The following is an 18,304-nucleotide window of genomic DNA, read 5'->3' as shown; positions in this document are numbered from 1 at the left end:
TGATAGTTATTAAATGTAGAAACATTTTTTTTTCCAAAAACTATATCTCAGGGTCATGAATTAGTCCAAAGTGATTTTTGACTCAAAATGTTGAAAAAAAAAACCTTCCATAAATAACTTTTCTGAGGAGTCATGAAAATTTTTCAAAAATTAGAAAGATACAGTAAAATTCATCCTAGGTGGAAGTTTGTTTTGTAATGCTTTGTAACACAAATAAAGCTCAAATATATAGGAAGAAACCTCCAAAGTGGGTTTGAACTAGTTGGTGAAAGAAATGCTCAAAACCATAGTGGCATGCATGTTTGCTAAACAATTTTATGTTTGTATGGATTATAGAAATGTCCTCATCTTATTGAAAAGTAGCTTTAGAGTTATTTTAAGTTTTTCCCCCTCTTTGGTAAATAGGTTTCTTTGCAAAGCATTTCTATTTTATGTTATATATAATATCTAGTTCACTGTAGGCTTTAATCCAATTATTCAGAGTGTATAAAATAATCTGCATTCATAACACTTACTACATTCCAACAATATCTCACATCTGTTCCCTCATTTTGTGAAGTAAGTAGGACAAGTTTTATTAATCCCATTGTACGTGTGAGGAAAGTTGGAGAATGTGGAGTTTAAATCACGTGACATCCCTGAAGTTACCGAGGCTTTTATGCAGCTGGGTCCTTTCTGGTTTCCACCTTTTCCCACCATTTCACATCAGGGTGTCCCAGAATTGCCTAAAAAATTATTTTATTTGAGTGATTTCCTTTCATAGTTTGAAAAGTCATTCTCTCATGGCTCGTAGTTCAGCCTTCAAGAATAAAGAAGTATTTGTTGAAGTCATATTCTCTCTTCCCTGTGTCACTTAGTGATCATGTCATACACCTTAGCCTCTTTAATTAATATTTCTGTCATGGAGATGGACACGCAGGTGAGTAAGAATTTATAAGCCTTACGTGGTTGGTTGATCTAAGTAATATTGGACTAAAAGAGAAAAGAAAAAAGAAGAGAATACAAAACAAAACCAACCCTAGGGAAACCATTTTCTAATAGAGCACGGATGTGTCTTAGCACCGTGGTCACCAACTGGCTATTGACAATCCCCGATCTTCAAGTCTAATGGTAACTTGTTTGTTTTACTGTCTAGTCTCTGCTATCTTATGAGTGGCCGTGTCTGGAGGGGTGATGGGCACACTGGGGTCATTTATTGAATAATCGCTTTCCTTCTAAAATTGTTTAACTACCCTGAGATGAAGCTTGATGTAAGTATAACATCTAAACAGTCTTTCTTCCTTCCTCTCTTGCCGTCTCCCATAGAGAGTTAGCACCACCCTATGCCATTCCTACCCCAAGCCCCTCTCCCAGGGGAGTAAATGATCTCACAAAAAATGTTGATGATCTCTAAGTAATGGGTTTAAAAGAAAAAAATATTCTTGTGGAGTACAGAGGTAAAATGTTCTTCCATGTGACAGCAGTAAAATCAGAATTCAGAAAAGGAGGTAGGCACCGCAGCGAAGGAGAAAGAGCACTTGGTTGAGAACCCAAACAAAAATACCTAGATTCTGGTCCTAATAATATATATGACCTTAGCCAAGGGACTTCATCGTCATAGAATTCAGTCTGTGATGAGGATGTGTATGGTGGTCTCAACTGGGCTGAACTGAGGTGTATATCATGATGGGTAAACTCTCTTCACAATCTGAATGATGTATAGTGATTTAATATATGAATAGTAATAGAAATATATATGAATAAAAAATGAAAAAGGAAAAGAATAAAAGAGTTCAGTCCGCCTCTGATGAGGAAGAGGATGATGAAACCTCTCTATTCAGACGAGATGTTAGCATTGATAATCAGCTGGGAAAGTACTTAGAAGAATTCGGGTCCTAATCCAGTAGACTGTCTACCATTCACTCATGACCTTGGTTAAGCAGTTTTGCTTTTGGGGGGTTTCTGTTCACTTGTCCACACTCCACCATGCAGATTTTACAGAATAAGGAGCATACTAGTACATGCCATGATATTAATATTTTTATAAAATTTTTTTCTTGTTCAAAACCAGACTTATTTCAGTCCTAGTTGCATTTCTTCCTAAATCTAGGGGACTAGAACCCTTATCTGAGTAAGCACTGAGATCACTTAAGATAGATGTAAATTCTCAGTTTTGGACATCTGTATCTTATATGTAGCAGCATCTAATTCTAGGAGCCAAACTATATATTTTAACATGTATGCACATTCAAAAAGTTCACAGAAAAGGCATATTATGAAAAAAACTAAGCATGGACTTGAATTATTTTTGCACTAACTATATTTTTCTACAAACTTTCAAGTCCCCACACAGACATCCATTTTTAGACTTATTTCTTTTCTCATCCATTTAATTGAGTCTTGAAACCAAGTCTCTTGTCCCAAGTTATTTCAATGGGGACATTAAGAAGTAAATATCACCTGGCTAATAACCAGACAGAAAGGGGGAAAAACCTGGGTCTTTCTCACTCACAGTGCAAGTCCCCCTACATCCGATATAGACTGTGTCTCCTGGCAGACACTGGCGGGCCCTGTGTAGTATGGCGTGGGCTCTCACTTGGTGTTTAATGAGTGGAAGATACTTTTTGTGCCATATTATACAACACCAATTTTTAGACATCTGTGCATTTTAAAGCAGTTTTCAAAAATATACTGCCCACAAACGGGAAGCAGCAAGCACAGCTGTCATTAGGGGAGGCCATGTATACTCCATAGCCTTCTGATAATTCTTTAATAAAAATCTTCTTAGTACCATTTTATCACTTGTCATCCTTTTCGTGTTCAGTTTTCCTTTTGAATTTTTTGGTTGTACTCTCAGAATTACTGTCAAAACATAACTAATATATTTAAAGTATATATGTGTTTTTCTTTGGCTGTTTTATGTCTTAAATAACGAAAGGGATTGTGTTTCCAGTTCTGTAAAAATGTGGTATTTATTTTAAACTTCTTTCAACAAAAAAAAGTGACGTGTGATAGCATTTTCCATATTCTGTGTTTTACACACACACACACACACACACACACACACACCAACTCTTCGTTTAGGTTTCCACTTTAGACTTTTTATTTCTACAACTTAATTGACATGAGTTACGGAATCCTACTGTTTAATCCCATGCAGTGCTGTCTGGTACTGTAACTGTCATAGGACAGCCAAAGGATGAGAGTTTGCAGTTGGAGATGACAAGAAATTTAGATGCAGGTTTTAACTCTGAAACTTACTAGCAGTATATGGGATTTAAAAAAAAAATAATCACTGTCTCTAAATCTTAGTTTCCTCACCAAAAATGGGTGTGCTAATTCTTTGTTTATAATGAGGGCTGCTTGGTATAAACAGACCTACTGACGTCTGGCTAGTCCTATCAGACATGTATGCCATTTGAATTCCTTCAATTCCTGAGTTTGTGATACTTTTGTTAAGGATTTAGTTGTGCAACAGATCATAGCTTAAAAGAATGAAAAGTCAAATGACTACGACTTTTGTTTTCTAAATGTTTTTGTGCTATCGACATGCATACTGCAACCCCAAGAGAATATGATGCTATCTGCTATTCAAATATATGAACAGGTGACAAAGGGTGACAGCAGGCTCTTCTGAATTCAGACTGCTGCAGGCCGGCTCTATAGCTTTTTGATGCCTACCCGAGTGGGTGCAGGTTCTCTTTGCCAACGTGAGCAAGGGCCTTTCCAGATGTAAGGACATGTTGATTGTTGGTATTTGTTCCTCATGTATAATCTGCCACTTCATTTCTGGGGATGCTTTTTTGTATCCCTTCTGTTAAAGTTAGCAGTGAGCAGCACTTACTGAAGAGTCTGCATATTGGTTTATAGTGACAAAGTGCCAGAAGCACCCTGAACACTCACCCGAGGGGGGGTTCAGTGAATCGTGCCATATCCATATGACCATTACGTTGGGGAATGCATAGTGATGTGGAATGCTGGTGAAGAGCAGATAAGCTTTCTACTTGAGTACTGGGAACTCGTGAGGAACACCGCTGCTGGGAGCAGAGTATCTTCTTTGTGCCGGACTCTAGTGAATACAGGCCAGTCCGTTTGGGCCATTGGCCTCACATACCCTCGCTGATTTCAGAGCTGTTTTTTCACAATACATGGCATACAATAGTAGCCTCTGTGTGCACCTACTGGGAAAATTCTCACATTAGTTTTGTTATTTATTGTGCTCAGCAGAGTATCTTCTTTGTGCCGGACTCTAGTGAATACAGGCCAGTCCGTTTGGGCCATTGGCCTCACATACCCTCGCTGATTTCAGAGCTGTTTTTTCACAATACATGGCATACAATAGTAGCCTCTGTGTGCACCTCTGTGTGCTCAGACTGAGGTAATGACCCTGTTCCTGGGACCAGGTATCACTGTTTCTTGTTTTGTGCCTTTTTTCCATCATAGACTGTAAGGTCTTGTCAGACTCTCTAACCTAGTACCCAGTGTACGATAGACCCTTAAGAAATATTAAGAATCTTAGTCTTTCTCCTCAGGATTAAAGGGAACATTATAGTTCCAAGCAGTATCACTCAGTCGTGACCCTAATCTCTAACTGTCCATGAGTTTGTCTCCTCGGCCTCCAACCGTGATTTATAGAGAGCATTCTTCCTTGGCCTTTCCTAATTGTGCCAGCCTCGTGTCATGTTCAGAGCTTTGAAGAATCTCACTTGAGCAAGTGGGGAGATTAGGGAGGTGGAGTTCGAAAGGGGAACAGCCAGTTCCCGGGAGAGTTCTATCCATCCCAGCTTATTGGTGCTGGTCTCGCAAGCTTACTCCCCTTGGCTCCAGAGGCTGGCTGAGATGCACGCCTGTGGCCCACCCTCTCTGTCATCAGGTTACCTGTAATGTAAGACTTTCAGGAAAAGGCTGCCAGCTCTGCAGAAATCTAGTGCAAGCCAGCCCATTGCGTGGCCCTCTGGAATTTAGAGACTCTTAAGAATAGCCCATCAAAGGACATGATGTACAGATAGTCATTTTGATGGGGGAATATGATTTACCAGCTTCTTTTCACAAAGGAAGCGCTTCCTCTCTCAAAGTTTGAGCCTTATTCGTGGCTTCATCTAGCTTTATGTTTGAGTGGCTGTTAGGTTTCATTGGTGAGGAACAAGAGAGGGATGAGTAGCTTGTGCCAGTGATGTGTGTGTTCATGAGAAAGGTTATTTTTTACTTATTGCTACAGCAATTCTATAAATCCCTGGAGTTACATATAGTGAGCAGTGCCATTGTGTGCTCTTCTTCTCAGGATGAAGGAAATACTAACACTGAGCATGTGAAGTGCTAGCCGAGCCTTTTCTTAGTTCACAGAGTACTGAGGTAGAATGTCCTGAATAAAGTGCTTGGAGATTCTTGGTGATGGTTCATGGAACTTACTTAACTGAAGGCTTGTCGCAGGCATGTTATAGAAGTTTTGTTCCCCAGTCCAGAGTAGAACAGCTTCATTAAATGCTTGCCTACCTTGGTTTAGATTGACTCCAGCCTAATGCATGTGAGATAAACCAGTTTCACTTCCACGTGGATCGCCCCCGCACACAGTGATGAGTGATTTGCTTATTGCACCGTGGAATTTCTATTTAAGGAAAAAAGCTTTGATATTGATTTATTGCATGTGATCATCACAAGAGCTAATTATCGATTATGAAGAAATAAACGTGATGTTTGTATGTCTTTTCTTGCTATGAGCACGATAGCAGCAAAACATCTTTTTCTCTTGTCTCTTTGCTGCTCTTTTCCCTTTTCCTCCTCTTGTTCTCATGTCATTGTTTATTCCTCCTCCTCTTCCTCCTCTTTCTTCATTCTCCATCTCTTATCTTCTTTTTCACTTCTGTCATCATTAGTATGGGGCCAATTTACATTTTTTAGGTGCCACCCGCCACGTAGTACCTTGTGTCTCCAATGGTACCATTGCTTTCCTGGAATGGTAGATGTATATTGAGAATATTGCACTATAACTCAATCACCATGAAAAATCCCAGCCAGAACAGGAATCAGATGATCAGATCCTTTGCCTATAGCAAATCCCTTGGACTAATAATGGGCTATCTCAGCAGTAGCCCAGGTCTCACTCAAACGTCAGTGGGACCAGGGAGCATCATAAATGACCAAAAGATGAGTACAGGAACTGTGAAAAGATCAGCCGACATTCCCCTTTCTACAGAGGCATCTGCTTTAGACTTCCAGGATGTCGTCATGGGGAAAAGGAGGCCTAGCATTAAAAGACACATTTTTAAAGAATCTAGAAACCAGAAACCTGGGTTGGTTGGTATGTAATATCTCCAGATCATCAAATGATAACAATAGCACATTTTTTAAAGTTTTAAAATACTATAGGTCAAACAAAATTGTAGGCAGACTGAATACCATCTTGTGTAACGTGATGAGGGAAGATTACTTGAAGTTGAAATAAGTGAACCGGAGGCCAGAGCAGGCACCTAAGGGAAAGTTTACTAACAGGTGTGTTCCATTCATAAATAATAACCCTCTGTCACTTTCAGGAAATTAAGTTAATTCCTTGCTGCATTTAACTAAGCAATATGCTATGAGAATATAATTTCCTCATTTTTAAATAAAAAATGAACTTTCCACCTTCTCATTTCTATAAAATTTTATTTTGTAAGAAAAAAAAAATAATGATATGCAGTATTGGATATTTGAGATAAAGAAAGGTTTATCGTTTGGTCGCATTTGCTCTTATTGTCAGAGAATTTATGAATCCTGTAACTTGGCTCTCTAAAATTAGCCAAAGCTGTAATCAGAAAAGGGTAATAAGATTTAAAGGGTTTCAAATCAGTTTTCTCAGCTCACTAACTCCTGGCTTATTTTTAATTGGCACATAGACAGTGTGCTGAAACAAAAATCTACCTGAAAATTGAAGTATAAACAAAGAATAATGTCATAAGAATTTTTTAATGAGTCAAGAAAGCTTCAGTGTATCATTAAGCTCGACAGAGATGCCCTAAAATGAATGTGAACTGAGCACCAGGCCTGAATGGTGTGTGGAGCTCACTGTGGGATTGTTACTCTTGCTGCATTCCCATAGGTGAGATCTGCTCTTTCTTCTATCGTCTCCTTTATTTTTTCTTTTTTAAATTTTGCTATAAGGCACATGAACTCACTGGGAACAGAAAGACCAAGACAGACAGGGAGAAAACACCCACCAGAAGGAATGGCCACCACACCACAATCCCCTTTTCTGCATTCTTCTTTCAGGATTTTTAGCATGCATGCACTTGCACCTGGTATGTTTTTCAATCTGCCAGGTCCAGGAAAATGGATTGCACAGTTGTATATGTGGTATTTAGCCATCTTAACTACCATGCTACTGGCTGGCCTGAGCTTTGTACTTTCTATTTGCATCGTTCTTCCCCAAATTGGCTATTTCTGTAACGTGGCCAAGTGTATGCAAAAGGGCCACCCCTTCTGGAGAAGAGCAAATGTATGTTCCTCCTGGAAAGCATTTAGCATTCAGCTGCCATGACATGAATAAACCAACTGTCTATAAAATTGAGCCCGATGGTTTTATATCAGCAGCAATCAGTTTGTCTACTCAGGTCATGTGACTAAGAGGAGACTTGAATGACAGAGCTTTTTTGTTCAACATTCCAATTCGTTGAGTTTAAAGAAGAGTTTGTGGTAGAATAGAAAGGTAAATCTTACTCTTTGAAGGCCTGCATATATTTCATAGACATGGGCTGGTTTTTAGAACAAGAGGTCTTGTCATTAGGTGCATAGGGCCAAAAGGTAACGATATTAATAGCTGTCCCTCATATTTTTTATTAATGGTCGCAACCTTATCAGATCTCTTCCAATTAATTTTTTTTTTTTATAAAAGATAGTAGCCAAAGATCCTAAACCTAATTTATTCTGAAGAAGATTGGGGAGAAATTCTCATTTTACAAATAGAATGAGTTTTCATATTTTAGTTTCGAATCTAATATGATTCCTGTTAAAGGCGCCAGTAGGTGACATAGTGGTTAAGGTGCTGGACTCCCACATGGACAACTAAGGTTCAACCTCTGTACCCTGCAGCTTGAAACTTATCCAGGGCACATAAGAATGTGTGCTCAAAATCACAAGAGGAGAATGGAGTAAACGGGATTGTGGTGTGACCATTCCCCCTGGGGGATGATTTCTTGCTTTCTATTTCTCTCTCAGGCAAGCACATGTGCCCTATAGCAAAATGTCTCAAAAAAAAAAAAAAGATTCATGTGGAAATTATTATAGCCTGCCACCTTATTGTTATATCAGAAAGGTCTGAAGACAAGGATTTATAACAGAGTTAACAGTGGATTTTCAAATTTGTTGATCAAACAGGAGCTCCTTCCTAGACTATGTACTCAATTTTAATTTCGGTTTGCTTTGTGTGTGTGTAACTGGTATCACCTGCACCACATCTTGAAAAACAAACCTGTACAGTGGATAAATTGAGAATATTTCAGAAGACTTTGCTTTTACTTTGAGTGATTTCCAACTTGTATTAGAAAGAATAATTATTTCTCATTTGATTTGAGAGTTCATCTGACAGGCTTCTGAAGAGTTTGGCTCGTTAAGTAGAACCAGGACTTAGAAGGACGACTTTTGGGACCTAACAAGCTGTACGAACTGGGCAGGTTGTTTTTTCTCTGCCCATCTGTTAAATGGGTATTATAATATTTTCTTGGCAGGATTGCTGTGAGGCTTAATTAAAGTGAATGAAGCATTTTAGGAGCCTGAGAAATGAAGCACTCAAACTGTAGTATGCTATTATCTTATCCTGGATATTTGTTTTTAAATTTACCTGTTTGAATACTACATTATATCCAGGCTTAACATTTTAGTCATTTACTGAGGTTTGCCATTTATACAAATATAGGAAATGAAACAATATAGGTTTATAAGTCTCTAGACATAAATATGGGATGAAATGTATTTTATATATATATGTAATTTTTTTTTACGATAAAAAAAAGGTTCTTCTTGGGAACCAGCAGTTAGCGTAATGACTATGTCACTGGACTCCCACCTAGTCGACCACGGTTCGCGTCCTGGACCCGGTGGCTTAAAACGCACGCCGGGCGCGTGTGCGTGCGTGCCCAAGATCCCGAGAGGAGAATGGAGGAGAAGGGATTGCAGTGTGGGCTTGCCCCCTGGTAGGTGATTTCTCGCTTTCTGTCTCTATGTCTCTCTCTGTCTGTCTGGCGAGCGCACGCGCCCTATAGCAAAAAAAAAAAAAAAAAAGAACCTCTCAAAACAAAAAGGTTCTTCTTAAAACAAGTTTATTTTAATCTCGTATCTTAATCAATACTTTTAAAAGCCTATGTTTTACTGGTGACATTTCAGCAAAACCTGTAAAGTTTTAAAATGTAATCATTGTTACTAGGTCATAAGAAGAAAAGCATACTTTCCTTAAAAATGCAAAGAGGAATATATTTATGTATATATTATGTATATGTATATATGTGTATATATAGATATGTGTATATAGAGATATGTATATATATAGATGTATATATAAAAATATATACACACATATGTACATTACACAAATATACTACTCTAGTTGAATAAAATAAAATTATTTACAATAATTATAATTTATTAATGTGGGCTAGGAAGATAGACCTTTTTTCTTTCTCGTTATTTACTTTTTTCTACTATCATGTATGTGAACTTGAGATTTTCATATTTATGAATACAGAGTCCTAGAGTTCATATAAATTGCCTTTACTTTTTTTTTCTACTTTGTATTCTTAAAAAAGCAAATCACATTTTCCCATAAGAACAATGTTATAATTATAGATTACATTTCTGACTAAAGAATTATCATTGTGTAAGTCCTAGATATGATTTACTGTATGTCATAAAAGCAAAACTATTACTGCTCTGAGCCACTGTGATCATTTAAAATAGCAAAGTGATGCTCATATTTCTGTAAAGTTTGATTAAATATCTCATTTGTCTTGGCATGTATGTATTAAGTTTACTTACAAATTTTTGAAAATATGCTATAGGGTACACACACGCGCCAGAGAGATAAAATGCAAGAGAAAGAGAGAGAGGGAAAGTGAGAAAGCACCTTCCAGGGGAATTGCCACACCACAGCTCTTTGTCTCTCATCTATTTTCAGGATTTTGAGCACAAATGCACCTACCTGCTGTGTTTTTCAAGCTGCCAGGTCTGGGATTTGAACCACATAGTCACTCACAGTTGGCCAAGTGGGATCCAGCCAACTTAATCACCATGCTGCTGGCTGGCCTGATACAACATTTAACAATGACTGTTATAAGCTTGAATTATTTTAAATGGATTACAATTATAATAAATAACTTAATTAATATCTTGACATGCCAGAATTTTGTTGTATTTAATGGGAAATCATTTGAGAAGCCTATGTTTCTCAAAATTTTCTGTAGGGCAATTAGCATGGGCACTTACAGAATATTGCTAAGAATGAAATGAAAAAGTTTCTGCAGTAGAGACCATTATTAAAGAAACTGGATTATTTTTTTGAAGCTATTGGCAAGGATTTTTACCTTCAAGGGGAAAAAAATATGAATCCTACTGAGTTTGAAGATATAGATTCTGTGTGTGTTTAGTGTTTCTGCCTGATACCCCTCTCCAAAAAGCAGAGCAGTCTTGAAAAGGCACATTATCCCCAAAGGCAGCTAGATAGAGAAGGACTTGGAGTGCTGATGGGAAGACTTTGTAGTCCTGTGCCTTAGTGATAGAGGAGGAATTTGAAACATAATTGGTGTATTAACTTAGGACTTGCCTTTAAGCGCTGTCTACTAAAGTTTATCACCTATGGTTACTCTTTCGATATCTACACAAACCATGGACTTAGTGGATAAAGGCTTTTGAGAAATGGTGGATAATTGATAATTGGATAAAGCAGACTGACCAACAGGTAAAACAGAAAGTATTTTCGTAATAGGAATTTAAAATAACTTTGACTATGCTCCCAGAATAGATACTTAGAAAATGTGTCCTTCTCATGATGATTAATAACCTCTTTTTCAACTAAACGACGTAATGGGGCCAGCCCCATGGCCCGTTGGTTGAGGAGACTGGATCCTACAGGACCAATTTTGCAATTTGACTTCTGGCCCTGGTGACTCGTAAAACATGCCAGGTATGTGTGCATGTATACCTTAATCCTGACAGGATGGACCAGTGGAAAAGGGATTGAGGATCATGCTGTGTTGAGGGGTGCTTTCTTCCTCTCCCTCTTTATTTCTCTTGTTTCTCTGTGAAACGTGTGTGCCCTTTGGCAAATTTAAATAATTCATTAATTAGTAAACCTATACAAGAAAGTGACCTCTTTCTCCTTTGCTTATTCTCATGCTCAGTCTGTTTTGAAGTTATACAAGTTCAAATTAATGCACACTGTTTTAAAATGCTTTAGTCTAGGGCCAGCCTGTACAGTGGTAATTGGGGTGTATGGATCCCATGTGATTTGAGTTTTGAACGCAGCAGCTTGAAAAGACACACCTGGCATGTGTGCATGCATGCCCATAGTCTTGAAAAGAGAAATGGAGAAGAGATTGTGGCATGACTACACGCCATGGGAGGTACTTCATGGGGAGATGTTTTCTCATGATCCCCCCCTCTCTTTCTGGTAAGCACTTGCACCCTCTGGCAAAATTTAAAAAAAAAATACTTTAGTTTAACTTTATTCCCTTTGAATTTAGGGAAATACTTGACAAATAAAATGTTATGATGTTACTCAAGTTAGTCTTTTAGAAGTAACACCAACTTCCAGGAGTTACTACAAGATAACTCATTCTTTAGTTTTCTATTGTTCTTTTATAATATTGGTAATAGTTTATATTTCCCTTTATCTGTCTTCAAAAACTACAGCCTACAGTTTTCTATGAAAATGTATATTTACTGATATTCATATTTGATGCATAAAAAATCATCATCTACCCTAACATACATTGAATCCTTTTTGCACCTCATGTTGGTGTCAGAAGTATGTAACAAGTTGTGTAGATGAGAGCCAAGGTCGGAAGAAGGAAGACGACGTACTTGGCAGCAGAACCGGAACAAACTACTGTGGAGGATTCTTCCAGTCTAGTTTTCTGCTCAATAAGCAAGTAAATATGTAGACATTTGCATAAGTTATTACAACATCTTCATATTTCAGGACTGACTGGGGGCCAGGCACACCAGGGTTTGCGGTTATAATGCTTCTCTTTGCTAAAGCCTGGCAGCCATAGGTGTTACTAGGGAGGATCATAATGGTGCTGGCCGCACACTTTCAAGATTTTAGGAACTCTTCTCTCAACCCTCACCCCCCAAAGTGTGATTATCATTTTGGACACATTGAAATTAGAAGTGAGGATGGGAAGAGGAAAATCAGAAGGAAGATAGGACAAAAGGGAAGTAACAGGATTTATTAGAAACATTTTGGAGCCTTTTTACAGAAGTGTAAGACACACACTTTAAATTCATTAGTTGGGTGTTTTCTAAGATACTTTTGGCTCTTTGACTATGCTTTGAGTATCAACTCCTTTTGAGGATGAGACTTAAGGCAATTCCAATAAATATTCAAATTCAATTTAAAATTTCTATTTGTTGATCACAGCATTCTGTAAATTACTGTATGTTACTTTAAATATGAGAACATCTATTTGAGGTCCTTTGGTTTTCTTCCTAGGAGTGCTAACTGAGCTATTTCAAAAATGAGAGAAAAGAAGACCGTGTACTGTCTTTTGCAAACTCTGTTTAGTTAAAGAACACTGCATGTTCTTTCAAATATACCCAATACTGGGCCAGCAGGTTGTGCAGTCATTACAGCTCTCGATCCCACATGGCTGACTCTGTGGTTCAAGTCCTGGACCCAGTGACCTAAAGCCACACTGGGTCGATGTGCATGCACATCTAAAATCCTGAGACAAGAATGGAGGAGAAGGGATTGTGGCATCGCCATCCACCCGGGGGTGTGAGGGGGTGATTTTTCACTTTCCCTCTCTCTTGGTCTCTCTCTCTCTCTCTGTCTCTCTCTGGTGACTACTTGCATCCTCAGTCCAAAAAAAAAAAAATCTAAATCTAAATAAAAACAAATAATAAAACATACTCAATACTTTAGGTACTCTAAATGAATAAATATATCGTCCTATAATACTTTTCTAAAGTGCTTTGAAATTTCCAGACAAAAAGGCTCCAGTAACTGCCCATTTTTAGTGGGGGAAAAAAAAATAAGCAGTAAAATTTTAAGGCTCTTCTACATGAGCAGGAGTGGTAGTTTTATTTTCATATTGCCATAATGTAATCAAAATAGTATTTCCATAGGAAGTGTTTTTAGAATGGATTTGATCTTTCTACCTGTTAGAAATTTCTTATCATGATTACTTTAGAATCTAGCTTTTCCTTTTCACTAACTCAGTACACAGTGTAACCTCACAAGCTCACATTTTGTTCCTATTTTCACCACTTGCCTTTCAGAGTCCTAATGACCTCGGAGATCGCCCCCTTCTGGACAGCCAGTGAGCACCCATACATGGCTGAAATGATAAAAGCTCTTTGTCATCTTTTGTCTCTGGAGTCAGAAGAGGGTCCACTGTGCTTACCACCTAGAGGATGCTTCAGAGCACAGTAAAATAGGAGAGGAGGAACTAGAATGGGCATGATTTACCAGAGTACTGTCCACCCTGGTATATGAACAATAATAGAAGTCATAGCCTTCAAAAGCTGCTACAAGCATGCCTAAATCAACAGAGTTTTTGTTTTAATGGTCTGAAAATTCATTTCGAGGTTGTCACGGGAGTGTATGGTTATAGGGCATAGATTAGCTCCTGATTTATTGTTTTCTTCATTTGTTTGACATTGAAATTTAGACTTCAGAAGAAAAGAAAAAAAGTCAGTACTTTGATAATGATCTTTCTGCAAATTCATGACTTAAAGCAAAAACGTTCCCTCAACTGCTAAACTACAATGAGATGTCATATGAAGATAGCATCCTGTACAATGTGACAGACTAGTAGTGGAAGTAGTGGATTTGTTTCCTTGTAAGTCGGACGGCTGCAGAGACTGTACCTAGCACCTTCTCGTGTCTTCTTCAAAGCAGGGATGTGGCTACTTTGACAGCACAAATGAAAGGACAAATGAAAATGCCTAAGGAGGCATGGTGGTGTACAGGGATGATCAGGGGCTGGCCTAGTAGTCTGGTGGTTCAATGAGCTGGATCCCACATGGCCAACTGCATGGTACAAATCCTGGATCCAGCAGCTTGAAAAAAACACACTGGGTGTGTGTGAGTGTGTGTGCCCAAAATCCAACCAGCATGGAGACGTGGAGAAGGAGGGATTGTGATGTGACCACACCCCATTGGGGGAGTGGTTTTTCCCTTCCTCCCTCTGTCTCTGTCTCTGTCCGGTGAACTTACGTACCCTCTGGCAAATAAATTTTTAAGAGAGAAAGAAAGAAAAAAATAAACTTTGTGGTTCAGATTGACCTGGGTTTGAATTCCACCCCCATCTATGTGGCTTTAGGTGAGATAGTGTCTGTAGAATAGCTTCTTCATCCCTACAACTGGAATAATACTCCTTTATACAACAATAGTATTATTTGAATTTGATACAATGAACATAAGGCCCCAAAGACAATATCTGGGAAGTGATGGCTTTTATTAGGATGGGTTGGTTGTATTTAGGATGAGAACTAAATCTGCCTTACAGTTTTTGAGAACTACAGCAAAGAATTCCTTCCACAGAGAAGCTCTGGTTTCTGGTGCCTCGCTTTCTGCTAGGTGGGGAAGCAGTATATTTTACCCCTGTCAGGCACAGAGGAGACTGAATGTCTCTATAGGGTGTAATCTGAAGTGGTTCAGAGAAGACATGTAATTTTTTTTTTTTTGAGAGGATTTTGCTATATGACGCATGCACTAGCCAAAAAGACAGAGAGATAGAGAGATAGAAAGCGAGAAATCACGCCCCAGGGGGATGGCCACGCCGCAATCCCTTCTCCTCTATTCTCCTCTCTTCTCCTCTCAGGATCTTAGGGACGCACGCACACGCGCCCGGCCTGAGTTTAAGCCACCAGGTCCAGGACTCAAACCATGGTTGGCTACATGGGAGTTCAGCAACAAAGCCATTATGGTAACTGCAGGTCCCGGGACATGTAATTTTTAAAACAACTTATTTCAATTATGCATTTTAATATCAATATATATTTAGATATAAGTATCTCTTTTCCTCCTTTAATGTTTTTTGAACTGAAGCTTCAAGAAGATGAGTAATTTTTTTGTCTTGTGGCTTTGACTTAAATACTTCTTTTGTACTAGTACTTTCAGCACTTGTTTACGAAGCCCTGGGAGTGGGCCAGCAGGTAGTATGGTGGTTAAATTGCCAACAGTACAGTTCAAAAACACCCCACCTGCTTGTGCATGCATACCCCAAATCCTGAGAAGGGAGGAGAGGAGACTGTGGCATAGCCAACCCCTGGATAGATGCTTTTTACTGACCCTTTCTCTATCTCCAATTGCCACATATACCCTATAGCAAAATAAAACACAAAACCTAAAACCTGCAACCAAAAATTAAAAAAGAACAGTGGGGCAGAGGCTATATTTACTTTTACAAACTCATACAAAACAATTAGGACCCGTGCTGTGGAAAGGTGGTGCTGCTGACCCTTAAGAAACCCGTGCTGTGGAAAGGTGGTGCTGCTGACCACATGGGCAGAACTCCTTCTTAATTTGCCATATTTCCTGAATGTAACCATATGTACACTGTTTAGATGTCCCCAAAGGGCACCATCGCCATATAAGAGAAGTCACAGGGAGGCAGATGGCAGTTCAAGGTGAAGAAAAGAGATGGTCTCTAGCAGTACAAACACTGCCTCCAGTGATGGTGAGTGTTCAACCCCTGGAAAATGTGAAGGCAGAAGTGGGACCCTTGCCTCAAGTTGTAGATGAGAGAATGTTTCAAGTGGCTTCTGAAGTTCCCTTTGGATTCAAATTCTGTATATCCAGGAGAGAAGTCTTTTGCACCTAGAAAGAGAGGACAGGAGTTGACCTACTTTGTGCCAGGCAGTTGGATAAGTGAGGAAGAGAGTAGACTGTCCAGATAGACTGTAGATGCAGCCAGGTTGAAAATGGCTTGCGGTGTTTTCCAAAGGCGGCGACTCTACCATCCACCTGCAGCCGTGGGCCTCTGCAGCATACTACATAAGGTAAGGACTGAAAGACAAGATTGGGACCAGCCTATGTAGGTTAAGGCATTTGGAGTAATCCTATGGGTAGTATGCTGACACTGCTTTTTTTTGCTGACACTGCTTTTTTTTTTTTTGGAGAGGTTTTCAGTATAGGACACCTGTGCTCTCCAGAAAGACAGAGAGAGACAGAGAGAATGAACGCGAGAAATCACCCCCCGGGGGGATGGTCATGCCACAATCCCTTCTCCTCCATTCTCCTCTTGGGATCTTGGACATGCACACACACGTGTCCAGCGTGAGTTTTTTAGCCACAGGTTCCGGGACTTGAACCACAGTCGACTACGTGGGAGTCCAGCAACATAGCCATTACGCTAACTGCTGGTCCCCTGACACTGCTTTTGTGAGTACAGGATAATTATGCTCCGTATATAAAGCCAATTAATTCAGTAGAATATGGAGGGTGGCTGGAGGTAGATGCAGAGGAGAGCAGTTTGGAAGATGCCACATGAGTTCCCACACCCATTGTGGGACTGGCCACTTGATGGGTGCCATGGGAAGTGCAGAGATGGGAGAGGATGCTGAGGTCACTGCTTCTTGGTAGGAAAGGGGAATGGGGAGTAGTGAGGGGTCCAAATGAAGCCTCCTTACTTGAGCAGATTTGTTGGGCAAAAGTTGGCCTTTCTCTAACTGGGATATTGACAAATCGCTTAACCTCCCTGGCGCCTGTTTTCTCACCTATAAAATGATAAGCATGCCTACCCTCTAGGGTTGTGGTGAGGATCAAATGAGATAATGAAGTGAAAGTGGTGTGTAAACTAAGTCTAGGCACACACAAATGGGAATGCTGCTTAGGAGGGAGACAGCCAGTAGGCCTTGCAGCTTCCTGTCTTGCAAAATGAATATCTGCATCCTTCCATCTGGGATCTGTTGGAATGATTGGCTGTGGGAGGTAGGTGCTTTTTGGTGGACTCTTCCCGCTGGAGTATATTGTAGATGCTGTTGCACCATTTCCCTGTGCATTGGGGCGACCCTGTCACAGGAATGACTTTGCCTCTTTGCTCACAACCCATTAGCAGGTGTGCCTAGGTCACACGCCATATTTACCAGGGACTGATTTCCCTCTTGAAGCACCAGTGAGGGGAGAGGCTCTTGTCAGAATTCTCACGACTGAATCATTGCCATGAGCTAATGTCTCCAACTTTTATGAGTCAGTGCTGGCCCAGGCATTTTAGGGAAAAGAAAAAAAAAAAAAAAGTTAAACTTCCTTATTTTGTGCCAGGGAGAAAACAAACTGAGCCTCACTCAGTAGCATTTTAGAAATCAGATGTTGGGGTCCTGTCTTCAGAAAGGATATAGAATGAGTGAGCAAGTTCCTTTAAGAGTTAAAGGAATAAAATAAAAACCCTGTGATTTTTGTGTGTTTTGTTTTGCTTCAGGCAAAGTAGGTGAAATGATGTGTTTGGGAGATGAATGTTCTTGTACCAGGCAAGATGTAGCTTGCAGGAAAACATCTGTAACCAACCCATTCTGCGTGAGATGAGGCCAAGACTTGTTTGTGTTTTAATGCCTGTCCAAACATGCCTCATTTTTAAAAGATTATAAAGTTTTGGAGGGTTCCCCTTGAAATGTTATTTCTCCACATAATAGGCATATGTATTCCTAGCCTGGTAGTTAAAATATATACCCCAATGAGGTTCAGGCAGTGTCAGAATTGAACTAAGCTGTTAAAAAATGGTTATCACTATAAAATGGCCATAAAAATGTTCAGAATACCAGGCAGAGTTTATGAATCGACCTATGAATCCAGGGTAGGCAAAAATAAATGTCCAAGTTTTTAAATGTTCACTGGAGAGCTTTGGTGCAAAAGGGTGAACAAGAAGTAGTGTCTGGATGTCGGTCCAGGGGGTGCTCAAAACACGATTAAAAAGGAAATAGCAGAGAAGGGTTCGGAGTCAGTGACAGGGACTAAGCTTAAATAATATGAGTGTCAATTATACAACAAGATTTAAAATGTTCTCGACCTGCCTCTGTCCTTCTGGGGGGTGTGTGTGTGTGTAGTCTGAATTTTTAAAATTATAGAATTTTTCTGACCAGAACTTAGTGTGTACACACACACACACACACACACACACACACACACGTAATAGGAAAT

The 18,304-nt window shown here is 39.4% G+C and overlaps 1 protein-coding gene across 6 annotated transcripts in view; it reads left to right on the top strand.

Annotated features, from left to right (window-relative positions):
* The window catches only part of TP63 (tumor protein p63), a 150,457-nt gene that overhangs the window by 69,168 nt on the left and 62,985 nt on the right, over positions 1-18,304 (top strand). The window lies entirely within an intron of this gene.

Source organism: Tupaia chinensis, unplaced genomic scaffold (genome assembly GCF_000334495.1).
Source record: "Tupaia chinensis unplaced genomic scaffold, TupChi_1.0 Scaffold000515_1, whole genome shotgun sequence".
In the NCBI taxonomy this organism is placed as follows: Eukaryota; Metazoa; Chordata; class Mammalia; order Scandentia; family Tupaiidae; genus Tupaia; species Tupaia belangeri.
Note: the sequence above shows the minus strand (reverse complement) of the source record. Positions and strands in the feature narration are given on the sequence as shown.